General features: G+C 38.7%; 1 protein-coding gene across 1 annotated transcript in view; it reads left to right on the top strand.

Moving 5' to 3' along the window:
* The window catches only part of PIWIL2 (piwi like RNA-mediated gene silencing 2), a 90,069-nt gene that overhangs the window by 60,504 nt on the left and 11,672 nt on the right, over nt 1-17,893 (top strand). The window lies entirely within an intron of this gene.

Genomic DNA, 17,893 nt, shown 5'->3' with positions numbered 1-17,893 from the left:
TGGCTGTCATTAGGCGCTGGTTCGTTTCATTTAAGTTCAAGACCAGTGCCTCCCTGAAAATCACCCCTAGAACTCCAAAGAATGCTAACCATGGAGAATTGCTGTCATTAAGCTGATATTGGGTCTGGAACAGTGAGTAAGCAAGGTACTGGGTTTTGCCTTGGCCAGCACATCAAAGGAAGCACTGATAAGTGGCTTTCATTTCTTAGGGTTCAGTGTTAGCCCTTTGCATAGAGATTAAACAGCAAGAAATTTAATGATTTCGCATGATTAAAGTCAATCTCTAGAACTCCACCTTGTTTCATTTTAGAATAACGTTTCCTATAGTGTCCTTCCAATGGTTTGGTACTGTTTCAGTATTAGAGATTATGTAAACCAGAAGTTAAATTTTTGTCCCTGTAGAGGTCCATGTGATATGCTACTTTGTTATGAAGTCCCACTCACACCTTCCTTCTTGTTGTCGCTATTGTTTGCCTGCAAAGTTGTGTATGTCTTTTCAGCCCTAGCTCAAAGATTAGTTCTGTGAAACCTTTCTCACTTCCCCTCCTCTGCTCCATCCCTTAGCTAGACTTATTTCTTTATGATCCTCTCCCAAGGCCCTCTGTTAACATTCTGTGTAGTGATTATCACATCCTGCCTTTTATTAGTTGTTTGTATCCTTATTTATCTCTCCCTCTGGGTTGTAAATTACTTGAGCACTGTTTGGTTATGGATGGTTCTGTAGTAAATTACCCTAAAACTTAGTGACATGCAGTGAGCAGTTATGATGTTCGCTGTCAGGAAGTTGGACAGGGCACAGTGGGCTCCAGTTCTGCTCCATTTGGGCCCCTTCATGTGGTCTTTTCACATGAGCTGGTTTGCGCTTCCTCACAGCATGGTGGCTGGGTTCAGAGCTTGAGCATTCCAAGAGATTGAGAGAGCCAGGTAGAAAACGTGTTGCCTTGTATACCTTAGTCTTGAAAGCCATGTAGCGTCACTTCCACTGCATTCTGTAAGCCAAGTAGTAGTATCATTGTGAATATGCCTGAGTTTTGGAGGAGCCAGTGTGGGGTAGAGGTGGACTTAAAGAAACAACTGATATGCTCTATAAGGCCATTACATATATTCTGATATTTCTGTACTCATTACTCTTTCCCCCCTTCATCTATTATAAGGCACTGTTTGTACCTTACAATAAACTTGTGCAGAACTCTTTAGCATAGAAGTTAGCTGGTGGTTAGCTAGTCCTGTTCTTCCTCAGGCCAGTAGTTTTTCCATTTATATTACATCCTGAGGAGACTTTAACCCAATTTCCCAGTATATTTGCTTATCAATATTGGTATTATCATAAGACTTATATACATGGTATAGTTGAATCTTACCAACAAGGTTAGTTGAATCTTACCAGCAAGGTCACCCTACATCATGATGCAGGGTGGTAGTAGACATAACCTGAAATATAAGAGTCAGCAGTGGCACATTACTAGAGACCCACGCAGGCATGAATAATTAGTTCAGTTCATCATTATATTGTAGGACCAAAATATCTCCCAGAGCCATGCCACTTAAGTTTGCAGGCTTCCATTCAACTTTGTCAGGTTCTGAAAGCAGCAGTTCATTCGCCATTTCAGACATTGGTATACTTGAGCTAACAGACAATGTCACCTCTTGCTCTGAGTGTCTTTTAAGGCACCAATGTAATATTGTATTTTCCTCATTGCACAACCATTTATTCATTCCTTTATCCTCAACTACCATTCTTCCTTCTCTGTATTTATACCCAAACTTTTCCACCTTTAAATGGAACATTAGGTTTAGCCACTGTGCTGGTCTAGGATGCTGCCAGCAATACTAGTCTAGCAATTGCCTCCGCCTCAGTCCACTGCCATTCACATAGGGTAGGATTACATAGGTCAGAACGAGTGGGCTGTCTCACCTCCTCCTAGGCAATATAGATACGTGTCCTGTGAACCTCAATTTTGCCCGAGGAGGTGAAGGCACAGTCCACCCCGTTAGGCCCTTAGGAACTCTAATTACAGTTTCTTGCTTAGGGACTGTTACGGGTTGAATTGTGCCCCCTTAAAAAGATATTGAAGTCCTAACCCCAGTACCAGTGAATGTAACCTTTTTTGGAAAGAGTGTCTTGGCCGATAATCAAGTTAAGATAAGGTCATTAGAGTGGGCCCTAATCCAGTATGCCTGTGTTCTTATGAAAAGAGGAGATTTGGACACAGAGACAGACACACATAGAGGAAAGGCAATGTGAAGACACAGGGAGAGCACCATCTACAAGCCAAGGAACACATGAGGCCACCAGGAGTCATAGAATGATAGATTCTCTGTCACAGCACTCAGAAGGAAACAACCTTGCCAACACTTTGATTTCAAACTTTAGACTCCAGCACGGTGGAACAGTACACTTCAGTTAGTGGTACATTGTTACGCAGCTCTAGCAAATGAATGCATGGTTCATCCCAGCTTCTAGCGCCCAAAGTTGCAGTCCCGGTCCGAGAACCACTGCATCAGGTAGTAAAAAAGAGGGTTAACGTCATGTGGAGGAAAACAAAGAGTACTGTCATAGCAGCATCCTTCCCCACCCCTTGTTCTTTAGATCCCCCAGAAAAGGAGAGGAGTTTATCTAGTGGGGACATTCCCTTGGCCCCTGTCATGTTGAATATGAGTACACACTCATAAAATCATGTAAGCTAGCCCTTCACACCTTTATTCCCTTCATTTTAAACAATAAATGTTTCAGTTGCTCATTCTCATTTTCTGTCACACTGTTACTCTGGGGATGAAAGTGTGTTCCTTGGTCTGAGGAAATGTGACTTGGCAGTCCAGACTGGTATAGTGTCTTCTGTTTTAGTTCTTTTATAGTATTTTGAGAATTTGTATCTACCAGCAGATATGCAAAACCCAGTCCAGAATAGGTGTCCGTTTCTGTCAGGAACAATTTGTAATCTCCTGGAGCTGCAGAGTCAGTCCAATTTGCCACTGTGTGCGGGGCCTTCCCCTCAGGGAATCTGCCCCCAGAGCCATCTGCATTCTCTGTCCTCTTGGCAGACAGAACAGTTTATTGGAATTTTGCACTTCAGAGGGTATGAGAAAAATATGTCTAGATTTAGCCCATTTCTTCATTGCTTCAGCCCTCAGTGTCCACTCATTTCATGGACCCAGGTACCGCTCGAGCAGACACACCAAGATATCTGCTTGCTGGTAACTACTTTCTGATCCTGGAAGGAGGTAGTTACTCCCCATTCACCCTTCCCCCTACTTCCTGGTAACATCTAATCTGCTTTCTGTCTCTGTGGATTTGTGTATATTATATAGAGATAATCATAAAATACATGACCTTTTGTGTTTGCCTTCTTTTATTGATCGTGTTTATAAGGTTCATCTAAATTGTAGATTATATTATTACTTTGTTCTTTTTTAATGGATGAATCATGTTCTATTGTATGTTTATCCATTCATCACTGATGGACATTTGTACTGTTCCCACCTTTTGACTATTGTGAATAATGTGAATAATACAGGCTGTGAACATGCCTGTATATGTATTAGTTTGAGTACCTATTTTCAGTTCTTTTGGGTATATACCTAGGAGTGACATTGCTGGGTCATATGGTAATTCTTTAACTTTTTGAGGAACCCTCAAACTGTTTTCCACAGTGGATGCACCATTTCACGTTCCTATCAGCAATATAGAAGGGTTCCAGCTACTCCACATCCTTGCCAACACATCTTATTTTCCTTTTTTTAATTGTAACTCTTGTGAAGTGGTATCTCATTATGGCTTTAACTTGCATTTCCTTAATGACTAATGATGTTGTACATCTTTTCATGTGCTTATTGTCCATTTGTATAACTTCTTTGGAGAAGTCCTTTTGAGTCCTTTCCCTGTTTTCAGTTGATCTATTTGTCTTTTTCTTTTTGAGATGTAAGAGTTTTTGTTTTTATTTTTACATATTCTGGATACAGAACTCTTGTCTGATGTACGGTTTGCAAATATTTTCTCCCATTCTGTAGAGTGTCTTCACTTTCTTGATAATGTTATTTGATGCACAAAAGTTTTAAATTTTGATGGAGTCCCGTTATCTATTTTTTCTTTTGTTCCTTGTGCTGTCAAATCTAAGACTCTGTTGCCAAATTTGAGGTCATGAAGATTTACGCCTCTGTTTTCTTCTAACAGTTTTAGAGCTTTAGCTGTTACCTTTAGGTCATTGATCCATTTTGAGTTACATTTTGTATGTGGAGTGAGGTAGAGGTCCAACTCTACTCTTTTGCATGTGGTTATCCACGTGTCCCAGCACCACTTGTTGGGGAGACTATATTCTTTATAGAATGGTATTGGCACCCTTATTAAAGATCAATTAGCCCTGGATGTTTGGGTTTATTTCTGAACTCTCAGTTCTGTTCCATTGGTCTCTGTGTCATCCTTATGTCAGTACAACACTGTTTTGATTATTGCTTCTTTTTAGTTAGTTTTGAAATTAGGAAGTCTGAGTCTTCCAGGGTTTTTTTCAATATTGTTTTGCCTATTCAGAGCCCCTTGGAATTCCATATGAATTTGAGAATAGGCACTTCCATTTCTGTAAAAAGGGCCATTGGAATTGCGATAGGAATTGCGTTGAATTTATAGGTCACTTTGCAAGTGTTGTCATCTTTATAATATTCACTCTTGCAATATGTGGACACAGGATGTCTTTCCATTTATTTAGGTTGTATTTAATTTCTTTCAGCAATGTTTTGTAGTTTCCAGGTTCAAGTGTTTCACCTCCTCAGTTAAATTTATTCTGGGTATTTTATTCTTTTGAATGCTACTGAGTATGGAATAGTTCTGATTTCATTTTTGGATTGTTCATTGCTGGTGTATAGAAACATAATTGTTTTGTGTGTTAATCTTTAACCCTGCAACTTTTCTGAACTTAACTAGCTTTAGTAGATTTTTTTCCCCAATTCTTTTGGATTTTTCTATATAGAATCATGTTACCTGCAAATAGAAATAGTCATACTTCTTTTTTTCCAGTTTTGATGCCTTGTATCTATTTATCCTGCTTAGTTGCTCTGACTGGAACCTCCAGTACAATATTTAATAGCAGTGGTAAAAACAGGCACCCTTGTCTTTTTCCTGATCTTAGGGGGATAGTTTTAAGTCTTTCACCATTGAGTATGATGTTAGCTGTGGGTGTTTCATAGACTCACTTTATCATGTTAAGGAAGTTTCTTTCTGTTCCTAATTGGCTGAGTGTTTTTATAGTGAAAGTGTGTTGGAGTTTTATCAAGTGCTTTTTCTGCATATTAGTTTATAACAGTCTCATTCATATTAATACCAAATTGATTTCAGTAGTACACAAAAAATTTGTTCCTTTCTGGTACTATGGTGTCCCTCCTCTGTGCTAATTTTATTTTATTTTATTTTAATTAATTAATTAATTTTTGGCTGCGTTGGATCTTTGTTGCTGTGCATGGGCTTTTTCTAGTTGCAGTGAGCGGGGGCTACTCTTTGTTGCAGTGGTGGGCTTCTCATTGCGGTGACTTCTCTTGTTGCGGAGCACGGGCTCTAGGCACGTGGGCTTCAGCAGTTGTGGCGCACGGGCTTAGTTGCTCCGCGGCACATGGTATCTTCCCGGACCAGGGCTTGAACCCGTGTCTCCTGCATTGGCAGGTGGATTCTTAACCACTGTGCCACCAGGGAAGTCCTGTGCTAATTTTATATTAGGGTTTCCAGAGAGACAGATCAATACGGGGTGCGTGTGTGTGTGTGTGTGTGTGTGTGTGTATTTTGAGGAACTGGCTCATGTGATTTATGGAGGCTGGCAAGTCCAAAATCTGCAGGGTAGGCCAACAGGTTGGAGACCCAGGGAAGGGCTGATGTTGTAGATCAAGTTGGAGTTTATCCTAATTGGTATGTTTTAGTCTTCTTGAATGTGTCAGTTAACTTTTGAATCATATTTGGGAATTTTTGGTCCACTATTTCTTCAAACACTCTTTTGCCCCTTTCTCTCTCTCCTCTGCTACTGAGACTCCAATTATTCATATGTTGTTATGCTTGATGGTGTCTCACAGGTCTCAGAGGCTGCATTCATTTTTCTTCCTTTTTTTTCTTTGTTTCTCACACTGGATAATCTTGATTGATTTATCTTTTAGTTCACTGATTATTCCTTCTGCCTGATCACATCTGCTCTTAAGCCCCTCTGGTGAATTTTTCATTTCACTTATACTTTCTGATTCCAAAATTTTTGTTTGGTTCTTTCTTACAGTTTCTATCTTTTTTTTTTTTTGGCGTTACGCGGGCCTCTCACTGCTGTGGCCTCTCCCGTTGCGGAGCACAGGCTCCGGAAACGCAGGCTCGGCGGCCATGGCTCACGGGCCCAGCCGCTCCGCGGCATGTGGGATCCTCCCGGACCAGGGCACAAACCCGTGTCCCCTGCATCGGCAGGCAGACTCTCAACCACTGCGCCACCAGGGAAGCCCACAGTTTCTATCTTTATTGGCAGTCTTTACTTTGTGAGATTTTCCTTAAGGTCTTTAGGTATAGTTTTCTTTAGATCTTTGAACATTATTTAAAAATGGTTGGGGGCTTCTCTGGTGGCGCAGTGGTTAAGAAGCCACCTGCCAATGCAGGAGACACAGGTTCGAGCCCTGGTCTGGGAAGATCCCATATGCCGCAGAGCAGCTAAGCCCGTGCGCCACAACTACTGAGCCCGCGTACCACAACTACTGAAGCCTGTGCACCTAGAGCCCATGCTCTGCAAGAGAAGCCACCGCAGTGAGAAGCCCGCGCACCGCAATGAAGACTAGCCCCCGCTCGCAGCAACTAGAGAAAAGCGTGCGCGCAGCAACTAAGGCCCAGAGCAGCCAAAAATAAATATAAATAAGTAAATAATTTAAAAAATAAATAAAATGAAATAAAAATGGTTGATTTCAAGTCCTTGTCTAATATAACCAGTGTCCGGGCTTCTCCCCATACAGTTTCTGTTAACTACTTTTTTTTCATGTGAATGGGCTGTAGTATACTATATTTTGGCATGTTTCATAATTTTTTATTGAAAGCTAGACATATTTATTTATTTATTTTTATTTATTTATTTTTCTGCGGTACGCGGGCCTCTCATTGTTGTGGCCTCTCCCATTGCGGAGCACAGGCTCCGGATGCGCAGGCTCAGCGGCCATGGCTCACGGGCCCAGCCGCTCCGTTGCATGTGGGATCTTCCCGGACCGGGGCACGAACCCGTGTCCCCTGCATCAGCAGGCGGACTCCCAACCACTGTGCCACCAGGGAAGCCCGAAATATTTATTTTTAATTAAAAAAATTTATTTAAAGCTACATTTCTTTCTTCTTTATTTATTTATTTTTTTTTTGCGATACGCGGGCCTCTCACTGTTGTGGCCTCTCCCGTTGTGGAGCACAGACTCCGGATGTGCAGGCTCAGTGGCTATGGCTCACGGGCCTAGTTGCTCCGCGGCATGTGGGATCTTCCCGGACCGGGGCACGAACTCGCATCCCCTGCATCGGCAGGCGGACTCTCAACCACTGCACCACCAGGGAAGCCCTCTTTCTTTTTTCAAATATTTATTTATTTATTTGGCTGCCTCGGGTCTCAGTTGTGGCATGTGGGATCCTCGTTGCAGCATGCAGGATCTTTCATTGTGACACGCAGCCTTCTCTCTGTTTGTGGCTCATGGGCTCCAGAGCACGTGGGCTCAGTTGCTCTGTGGCTTGTGGGATCTTAGTTCCTTGACCAGGGATCCAACCTGTGTCCCCTGCATTGGAAGGAGAATTCTTAACCACTAGACCACCAGCGAAGTCCCTATACATTTTTAATATAATGTTGGCAACTCTGCAAATCAAATCTCCACCCCCAGGGATTGTTGTTGCTCTTCGATGCTTTCCCTGGCCCAATTCTGTAATCTTTGTAATCTAAACTGTGTGTAGCCACTGAAATCTCCCCTTGGTTTAGCTTAATGATCAGCTAATGACAGGACAAAGATTTCTTCAAATGCCTTGAATGTTCTGCACCCTCCAGTGATTGCTAGATTATTTTCTCAGTTACCATGGTAGTGAGGCTGCAGGTGTCACAGCTACCGCAGAGAAAGGGGAATATGAATAGAGCAAGTTAAAACGCCACAAAGGTCAAGATTCAGCCAATTTTATTGAATAAATGCTGTTCAGATTGTTTTAAGCCTCTGGTTAGTTTCCACAGTTCTAAAAATAAGTTGATTTTGACCATTTGTGCAGTGTGCTTGTTGCTTTTATGGTTGAACAAATTTTTGGAGGTCCTTACTTTCTCATTCAAGAAATATTTCTTGAAGAGTGCTTTTGACAATCTGCTTTTGTCAAGTGCAAGTGCTTTTCTAGGTGGACAGTGATTAGAGTTTAGAACCCACTAAGGGTAGATTGCACTAGAAAACCTCCATCATTTTGTTTTAGGGCCCCAAAGGGCTACATTCTAGGAATAAGGGTGATTGAAAGCAAACTGCAGCTCATCTTTGAATTATTTTAAATTTTTGAATCAGATATGATGATCCAGCGTGCTAGTGTTTCTAAGTTTCTCATAGTGCTAATACTCTAGACACCTGGAAGAAACAAACTTGTATCTTCTCCGTATGAACAATATCATTCCAGGCGCCATGTTATTTCTATTAACAATACTGTAAATACAGGCATACCTCAGAGATATTGGGGGTTCAGTTCCAGACTACCACAGTAAAGCTAGTACTGCACTAAAGTGAGTCACAAATTTTTTAGTTTCCCAGTGCATATAAATGTTAGGTTTATGCCATACTGTAGTCTGTTAAGTGTGCAATGAACAAATGTGCATGTCTTAATTAAAAAATAATGTGTTGAAAAAATGGCACTGATAGACTTGCTCAACACAGGGTGACACAAACCTTTAATTTGTAAAAAAAAAAAAAAATGCAGTATCTGCAAAGTGCAATAAAGTGAAGCACAATAAAATGAGGTACGTCTGTGCTATGTTTGGCAATTTTTAAAAAGGAATATATTTATATTATACACATGTAGGCACATATGTGTATATATATTTTGAGTATATATATTACATATATACACATGTGTGTATTATACACATACATATGTCATGTATTTATTATATGAATATATATACATATATATATGTATATCTACTTGAATTTAATTGAGAAGTTAATGAAGCAAAGAAGAATAAGTAGGTGAAGATACAAAATGACAGAAACCCAGAGAGATGATGAGAGCTGCATTTGGGTTCTTTTTCTTTAGGGAAATATGCTAATTCTGGAAGAGGCAGCTGAAACATTGAAAAGCTGTGGAGCACTTTTGAAGTCTTTAGGGATCAAAAGCTGGAGGCCAGGGCCCCCAAGCCAGTGGTAGCCGTGAGTCTTCTCCCCACTATTTGGGCTGTGAGTCTGAAGAGCTGCAAACTAGGAGTAAAGAGCTATAGGTAGATCAACTCTGAATGATACTAGTCCTTGAATATGGATTCAGGTGAACTCTGCTAGTTTTACTGCCCACTTGCCAAAAGCAAATAAAAACCCTCTGAAGGAAGATAACATTATCCTGGGCATCAGATTTTTCTGCAATATCTAGCAATCAATAAATAATAACCAGGAATACAAGAGAGAAAATGAAGGGAATGAAAAACTAAGAAAGCCAACAGATAATTGATTCAGATGCACAGAGGATTCAGATAGATGAGTAGTCAGACACATTTTAAAATAGCTACACTTAAGTTCAGAGAAATGGAAGACAACATTAAGAATTTTAGCAAACAGTTGGAAACTGGGGAAAAATTGAAATTTCTAGAACTAAAAATTATAATAACCAGAATTAAACACTTAGTGAATGGGTGTATTAGGTTGCTAGGGCTGCCAGAACAACGGCTTAAACAATAAAAATTTATTTCCTCACAGATCTGTGGGATGGGAAGTCCAAGATCAAGATGCTGTGCTGGCAGGGTTGGATTCTCCTGAGGCCTCTCTCCTTGTCTTATAGATGGCTGTCTTCTCTCTGTGTCGCATGGTCTCTACTGCATGTGTGTCTATGTCCCAGTCTCCTCTTCTTAGAAAGACACCAGTCATATTTGATTAGGGCCCACCCCAGTGACCTTTTTTAAACTGAATAACCTCTCTAAATATCTGTTTCCAAATACAGTCACATTTGTGGCAGGTTAGGACTTCAATACAAATTTTGGAGAAACACAGCTCTGTGCATAACAATGGGCAACAGTAGTTTAGGCTTAATTGAGGAAATTAAGAGACAATTGAAAGATAGGTAAGAAGAAAATAATCAAACTGCACTGAGATACGGAGGGTTAGAAAATATAACAAGGCAACAGACGTGGGAGTTATGGAGTTAAAATATATTATACACGTAAGCGGTCCAGAAGGAGGTTAGAGAGAGCAGAGGGCAGAAAAACAATGGTAAAGAATATTCCAAAAGTGTTAGAAGACATTAAGTCACAGATACGAGAAATCCAACAAATCCCAAGCAAGATATAAAAAGAAAAGTACACTTAGGCACATTAGAGTAAAACTGTTGAAAGTAAAGACAAATATATATATACATATTAAGGCAAGTCAAAGGAAAATAAAAGAGGTTACCTTCAAGGAGCAACAAAATTGACTAATAGTGAACTAGTCAAAAGAAACAGTTTAAGCCACAAGATAATAAAATAATAGCTACAAAATGCTGAAAGAAAATAACTACCAATATAGAATCCAATATCCACTAAAAGTAACTTCTAATAAGGTGAAAAAAGACACTTTGTGGCAAATAAAAAATTGAGAATGCTTGTCACCGGCAGATTTGCACTGAAGGAAAATACAAAAGAGCATTTTTCACCTACAAGGAAAATTATCCCAGAAAACACTTAGAAATGGTTAAAGGAATAAATACAGGAATAAAAGTGCCAAGTATGGGGATAAATTTAAATGAATACCTACCATCTAAAATAATAATGTTTTTGAGTGGATATATATTCATTTGTGTGTATAAATTTCAAATTGATGGCAGTAATAGCACGTTTATCTGGAAGAAGTAAATGAAGTTCCAGTGCCTTTAGTTTCTTGAATTGTTGAGGAAAAGGTGAAAGTACTAATTTATATTACAGTTTGATACACTAAAGAGCTATGTTGTAATTTCTAGGGTAGCCGCTAAAAGAATGAAAAAAGAGTTATGTAACAATCAAAATGAGAGAAGAGAAAATAACAAAAATTTTTTTAAGGAAGAAAGGAAAAAATATAGAACAAATAGCAAGCAGTACCTGAACCTTGAAAATGTTATGCTAAGTGAAAGAAGCCAGTCATAAAAGACCACGTTTTATATGATTCCATTCATAAGAAATGTTCAGAACAGGGAAGTTTGCAGAATCAGAAAGTAGGTCAGTGGTTGCTTAGGGCTAAATTGGGGAGAGAATAGGAGGTGGGTAGAATGGTGGTAGTTTAAGAGTGTGGGGCTTCTTGTTGAGGTGATGAAAATGTTATAAAATCAATTGTGGTGATGGTTTTACATATCTGTGGATATACTAAAAAACATTGAATTTTATGCTTTAAATTGATGAATTATATGGTGTGTGGATTATGTCTGAATAAATAAATTTTTTAAAAAAATTTAAAGAATCATAGAAATTCTGGACTTCTAAAATGTAATAAATGAAAATTTCAGTAGAGGGGCCTAACATCAGATTGGATTAAGCAGAAGAAATAACTAGCAAATTTGAAGATAGGTCAGTTGAGATTATTGAGTGTGAAGAAAAGAAAGAAAAAAATAAGGAAAATTAACAGAGGCTCAGAGATCTGTGGGACACCGTCAGCCATAGCAATATAAACATAATGTGATTTCCAGAAGGGGAGTAGTGAGAGAGAGTTGGGAACAAAGGACATTGGAAGGAATAATAGCCAAAAATTTCCAAAATTAATAAAGAAGGTAATCAGTTCATCCAAGAAGCCTAACGAACACTAAGTAGGAAAAACTCAAAGATACCCATACCTAGACACAACCAAGTAAGACTGCTAAAAGACAAAGAGGGCATCTTGAAAGCACCAAGAGAAAGCCGCTCATTATGTTCAAGGCATCTTCAGTAAGATTAAGAGCTGACTTCTCATCAGAAATCATGGAGGCCAGAAGGCAATGGGATGACATATTCCAAATGCTGGAAGAAAAATAAGGTTGAATAAGAATTGTATATCCAGAAAAGCTGCTGCTGAGAAATAAAGGAGAAACCTTGACAATAATATTATGCTCAGTGAAAGAAGCTAGACATAAAAAGCCACATATTTATATTATTCCATTTCTATGAAATATCCAGAATAGGAAAATTTGTAGACAGAAAAGAGATTACTGGTTTCCAGGCTTTGAGGATGCTGGCAGGAATAGGGAGTAACTGCAAAGGGGTATAGGGTTCTTTTGGGGGTGTTGAAAATACTATGGAATTAGGTAGTGTTGATAGGTATATAACTTTGTGAGTATACTAAAACCACTGAATTACACTCTTTGAAATGGTGAATTTTATGTGATTTACATGTCATTTTTTTTTTAATGGAGAAAGTAAGACTCTCAGATAAACAAAAACTAGGGGAATTTGTCACTAGCAGGCCTGTCCTACGAGAAATACTTAAGGGAGTCCTTCAGGTAGAAATGAAATGACACTAGACAGTAATTTGTATCCACATGAAGAAGTAAGTACCACCAGGAAAGGTAACTATATAGGTAAACATAAAGAGAGCAAAAATATATTTTTGTTTGTAATTTTTCTTGTAGTCTGTGTCTTAAGAGACAAGTGCATAAAGTGGTAATTATAAATCTAAGTGGATGTGCATGCAGTGTATAAAGATATAATTTGTATGACAATAAAGGCACAAAGTAGAGGGGAGGGAATGGAGCCATAATAGGAGCAAAGTTTTTGAATAATACAAAAATTAATTTTGTATTGGGACTTCTGTGGTGGTCCAGTGGTAAAGAATCTGCCTTACAATGCAGGGGACGCAGGTTCTATCCCTGGTCAGGGAACTAAGATCCTACATGCCACAGGGCAGCTAAGCCCACGTGCCACAACTACTGAGCTCGCGTGCACCTCAACTAGAGCCCATATGCCGCAAATTACAGACCCCATGTGCTCTGGAACCTGCGTGCCACAACTGCAGAGCCCACGTGCCCTGGAGCCTGTGTGCCACAACTAGAGAAGAGAAAACCTGCACACCACAAGTAGAGAGAAGTCCGTGTATCACAACGAAGAGCCCACGCACCGGTGCAACGACAGATCCCACGTCTAAGACCCAACACAGCCAAAAATAAATAAAATAAATAAATAATAAATAAATCATCTTAAAAAAAATAAATTTATTTATTTACTTATTTTTGGCTGCATTGGGTCTTCACTGCTGCAGGTGGGGGGCTTTCTCTAGTTGCAGCGAGTGGGGTCTACTCTTCATCGTGGTGCATGGGTTTCTCACTGTGGTGGCTTCTCTTGTTGCAGAGCACGGGCTCTAGGTGCGCGGGCTCCAGTAGCTGTGGCACACAGGCTCAATAGTTGTGGCTCATGGACTCTAGAGCACAGGCTTAGTAGTTGTGGCTCACAGGCTTAGTTGCTCTGTGGCGTTTGGGATCCTCCTGGACCGTTGCTCAAACCCGTGTCCCCTGCATTGGCAGGCGGATTCTTAACCACTGTGCCACCAGTGGTTTAAATCTTTAAAAGAATCTTTAAATCTTTTAAATCTTTAAAAAAAATTTTGTATTAACTGACCAAATGAGGTTGTTATAAGTTAATATGTTAACTGTAATCGCCAGGTGAAACACTAAGAAAATAACTCTGAAAAATAAAAGAAAAGGAACGACAAGGGAATTAATATGGTAACTAGAAAATGTCTATTTAATACAAATTAAGGCAGTTGAGGAAGAATAGAGGGACAAAAAAGATACAAGCCATGTGGAAAAAAATAGTAAAATGGCAGATGTAAATCTTACCATATCAGTAATTACATTAAATGTAAATGGACTAAACACCAAAGGTAGAGATTAGCAACTTGGATTAAGTGAAAATATGAAGATGTGCTTTCTCCAAGAGACATATTTTAGTTTCAAAGACACAGGAGGTTGAAAGTAAAAGAGTGGAACGAGATAAACCAAAAGAGAGCTGGAGTAGCTATACTAATAACAGGCAAAACAGACTTTAAGATAACAATTCTTACTAAAGACAAGAAAGGACATTTCGTAATGGCAAAAGGGTCAATCCATGAGGAAGTCATAAAATATAAACATACATGAAACTAACAACATACATCCAAAAATATATGGAACAAAAACTAACGTAAGTGAAAGGAGAAATAGACAATTCTACAGTAATAGATGGAGATTTCAAAACTTCATTTTTGATAATGGATAGAACAGTTAGAAATAAGATCAACAAGGAAATAAAATACTTGAACAACTCTGTGATCCAACTCAACCTAACAGACATCTACAGAACACACACCAACAGAACACACATTCTTCTCAAATGTGCATGACACATTCTCCATGATAGAACATATGTCAGGTTATAAAACAAGACTCAGTACATCTTAAAGGATTAAAATCATGCAAAATATGTTCTGAAACCACAATAGAATGAAATTAGAATATAATATGTGGGACATCTGGGAAAGTCACAACTATATGGAAATTAAACAATATTCCCAAGTAACTAGGAGGTCAAAGAAGAAATCAAAAGGGAAATTAGAAAACGCTTTGAGATAAAGGAAAATAAAGACAAAACATACCAAAACTTGTGGATGTATGTAAAAAAGTTCTAAGAAGGAAAATGTATAGCTGTAAACACCTATAATAAAAAAGAAGAAAAATCTCCAAATAGCCCAAGTTCCACCTTAAGAAATTAGAAAAAGAAGAGCAAACTAAACTCAGAGCAAGAAGGAAGGAATTGATAGAGATTATAGCATAGAGAAATGAAATGCAAAATTGAAAAACAACAGAGAAAATCAATAAACCACAAATTGATTATTTGAAAAGATCAACAGAATTGATAAGCCTTTAGCTAGACCACCCATGAAAAAGAGAAGATCAGATACTAAAATCTGGAATGAAAAAGACTACACTACTGACCTTACAGAAATAAAAAAAGGATTTTAAGAAAATACTATGTATGAATGGCTGTATGCCAAGAAATTAGGTAACCTAAGTGAAATGGACAAACTCCAAGAAGGGCACAAACTATCAAAACTTTTTAGTTATACTAAACATTTTAAAAATTAATACTCTTTCACAAACTCTTCCAAAAAATAGGAAAGGAGGGAACACTTCCCAGTTCGTACCATAAGGCCAATATTACCTTGATACTAAAGCTAAACAAAAATATCACAAGAAAACTGCAGAAGACATCCAGACTGGAAAGGAAGAAGTTAAACTATGTCTGTTTCTATTTGACATTATCTTACATATAGAAAATCCTAAAGAATAAACACACTCTATTGTAGCTAGTAAAAGAGTTCAGCAAGGTTGAGGATACAAGACTGCTGTACAATAGTCAACTATTTCTTTACACTAGCAATGATCAATCCAGAAATGAAATTAAAATAATTCCATTTATAACAGCATAAAAGAGAAGTATGTAGGAAAATATTTAACAAAAGAAGTGCAGAAAATATACTGAACACTGCAGAACATTGTTGAAAGAATTGAAGAAGACCTAAGCAAAAGGAAAGACAACCCATATTCAAGACTTAATATTGTTAAAATGGTAGTACTCCTTAAATTAATCTACAGATTCAAGGAAATACATATCAAAAGTCTAACATTTTTTTTTGCAGGAATAGACAAATTGATTTTCAAATTCATATGGAAATGTGAAAAATTCCAGAATAGGCAAAACAATTTTGAAAAAGAAGAAAATTGAAGGACTCATACTTTCTGAATTCAAAACTTACTACAAAGCTAGAATAAACAAGACAGTCTGGTACTGAAATGGAAAGAGACCTAGAGATCAGTTGAGAGTCCAGAAGTAAACCTGTGTGCTTATGGTAAACTGATTTCTGCAAGGGTGACATTCAGTGGCGAGAAAGCATAGTCTTTTCAGGAAATGGTGCAGGGAGTACTGGATATCCACATGCAAAAGAATGAAGTTGGATCCTTGCCTCACACAATATATAAAAAATAACTCCAAATGGATCAAAGACCTAAATGTAGGAACTAAAACTATAAAACTCTAGATGATGGCATAGGTTTATATCTTTGTGACCATTTAACAGACAACAGTTTATTAGATATGATACTGAAAGCAAAAAGCAAGTCAAGAAAAACATAAATCAGGGCTTCCCTGGTGGCGCAGTGGTTGAGAGTCCGCCTGCCGATGCAGGGGACGCGGGTTCGTGCCCCGGTCCGGGAAGATCCCACATGCCGCGGAGCGGCTGGGCCCGTGAGCCATGGCCGCTGAGCCTGCGCGTCCGGAGCCAGTGCTCCGCAATAGGAGAGGCCACAGCAGTGAGAGGCCCGCGTACCGCAAAAAAAAAAAAAAAAAAAAAAAAAAAAAAAAAAAACATAAATTAGACTTCATCAAATTTAAAATATTTTGTGCTTCAAAGTACAAGAAAGTGAAAAGACAACCCATGGAATGGGACAGAATCATTCATCTGGTATATCTAGTACAGGTATAGTTTCCAGAATATACAGCTGAAAAACAAAGAGACAAATAACCCAGCATAAAAATATGCAAACATTTGAATAGACATTTCTCCAAAGAGCATATACAAATAGATGAGAAGCACATGAAGAGAGCTTAATATCATTAGTCATTAGGGAAGTGGAAATCAAAATCACAATGAGGTACCACTTCACATGAAAACCAGATAAAGGCATTAAAATAAAGGAAGCTACAGATCAACATTTCTCATGATTATAGATGCAAAAATCTTCAACAGAATATTAGTAAAGCAAATCTAACAATGCATAAAAAGAAGTATACACCATAACAGTTCTGAGTTGAATACTGCCTCTCCAAATTCATGTCCACCTCGATCCTGTGAATGTGATGTCATCTGGAAGTAGGGTCTTTGCAGATTCAGTCAGGTTAAGATGAGGTTAGGCTGGATTAGGGTGGACCCTAAGCCAATGACGTATTCTTAAGAAGAGGGAAGTTTGGTCAGAGTCATAGAAGATCATGTGAAGGAGCAGAGACACAGACACACAGGAGAAGGCACTGGAAAGGTGGAAGCAGAGATCGGAGTGATGTATCTACAAGCCAAGAAACACTAAGGATTGCCAGAAACCACCAGAAGCTAGAATAGGCAAGGAAGTATTCTTTCCTAGGGCCTTTGGAGGAAGCATGCGGACCTGCTGATACCACAGTTCTGGACTTCTGTCCTCCAGAACTGTGAGAGAATACATTTCTGCTGTTCTAAGCAACCCAGTTTATGGTTGTTACAGCAACCCTTAAAAAGGATACAACAACCAAGTGGTTTGTATTCCAGTTATGCAGGGCTGGTTCAGCATTTGAAAATCAATCAGTGTGGTCCGTCACATCAACAGGCTAAAGAAGAAAAATCCTATCATGTCAGTAGATGCAGAAAAAGCATTTGACAAAAGTCAACTCCCATTCGTGATTAAAAAAGCAAAACAAGCAAACAAAAAACAACAACAAACCTCCCAGCAGACTAGGAGTATAGGGGGAACTTCATAAACTTAATACAGAACATCTACAAAAGTCCTGCAGCTAACCTTGTACTTAATTGTGAGAAACTAGATACTTTTCCCCTAGGATCAAGAACAAGACAGTTATTTCTTCTCTCACCACTCCTTTTCAGCATCATACTGGAAGTCCTAGCTAATGCAAAAAGACAAAAGGAAGTAAAAGTTACACAGTCAAAAAGGAGGAAAAAAAACTTTGCAGGTAGCATGATGTCTATGTATACATCTCAAGAAATCAAC

Source organism: Monodon monoceros, unplaced genomic scaffold, assembly GCF_005190385.1.
Source record: "Monodon monoceros isolate NGI ecotype Baffin Bay Population unplaced genomic scaffold, NGI_Narwhal_1 Super_Scaffold_5, whole genome shotgun sequence".
Taxonomy (NCBI): Eukaryota; Metazoa; Chordata; class Mammalia; order Artiodactyla; family Monodontidae; genus Monodon; species Monodon monoceros.
Note: the sequence above shows the minus strand (reverse complement) of the source record. Positions and strands in the feature narration are given on the sequence as shown.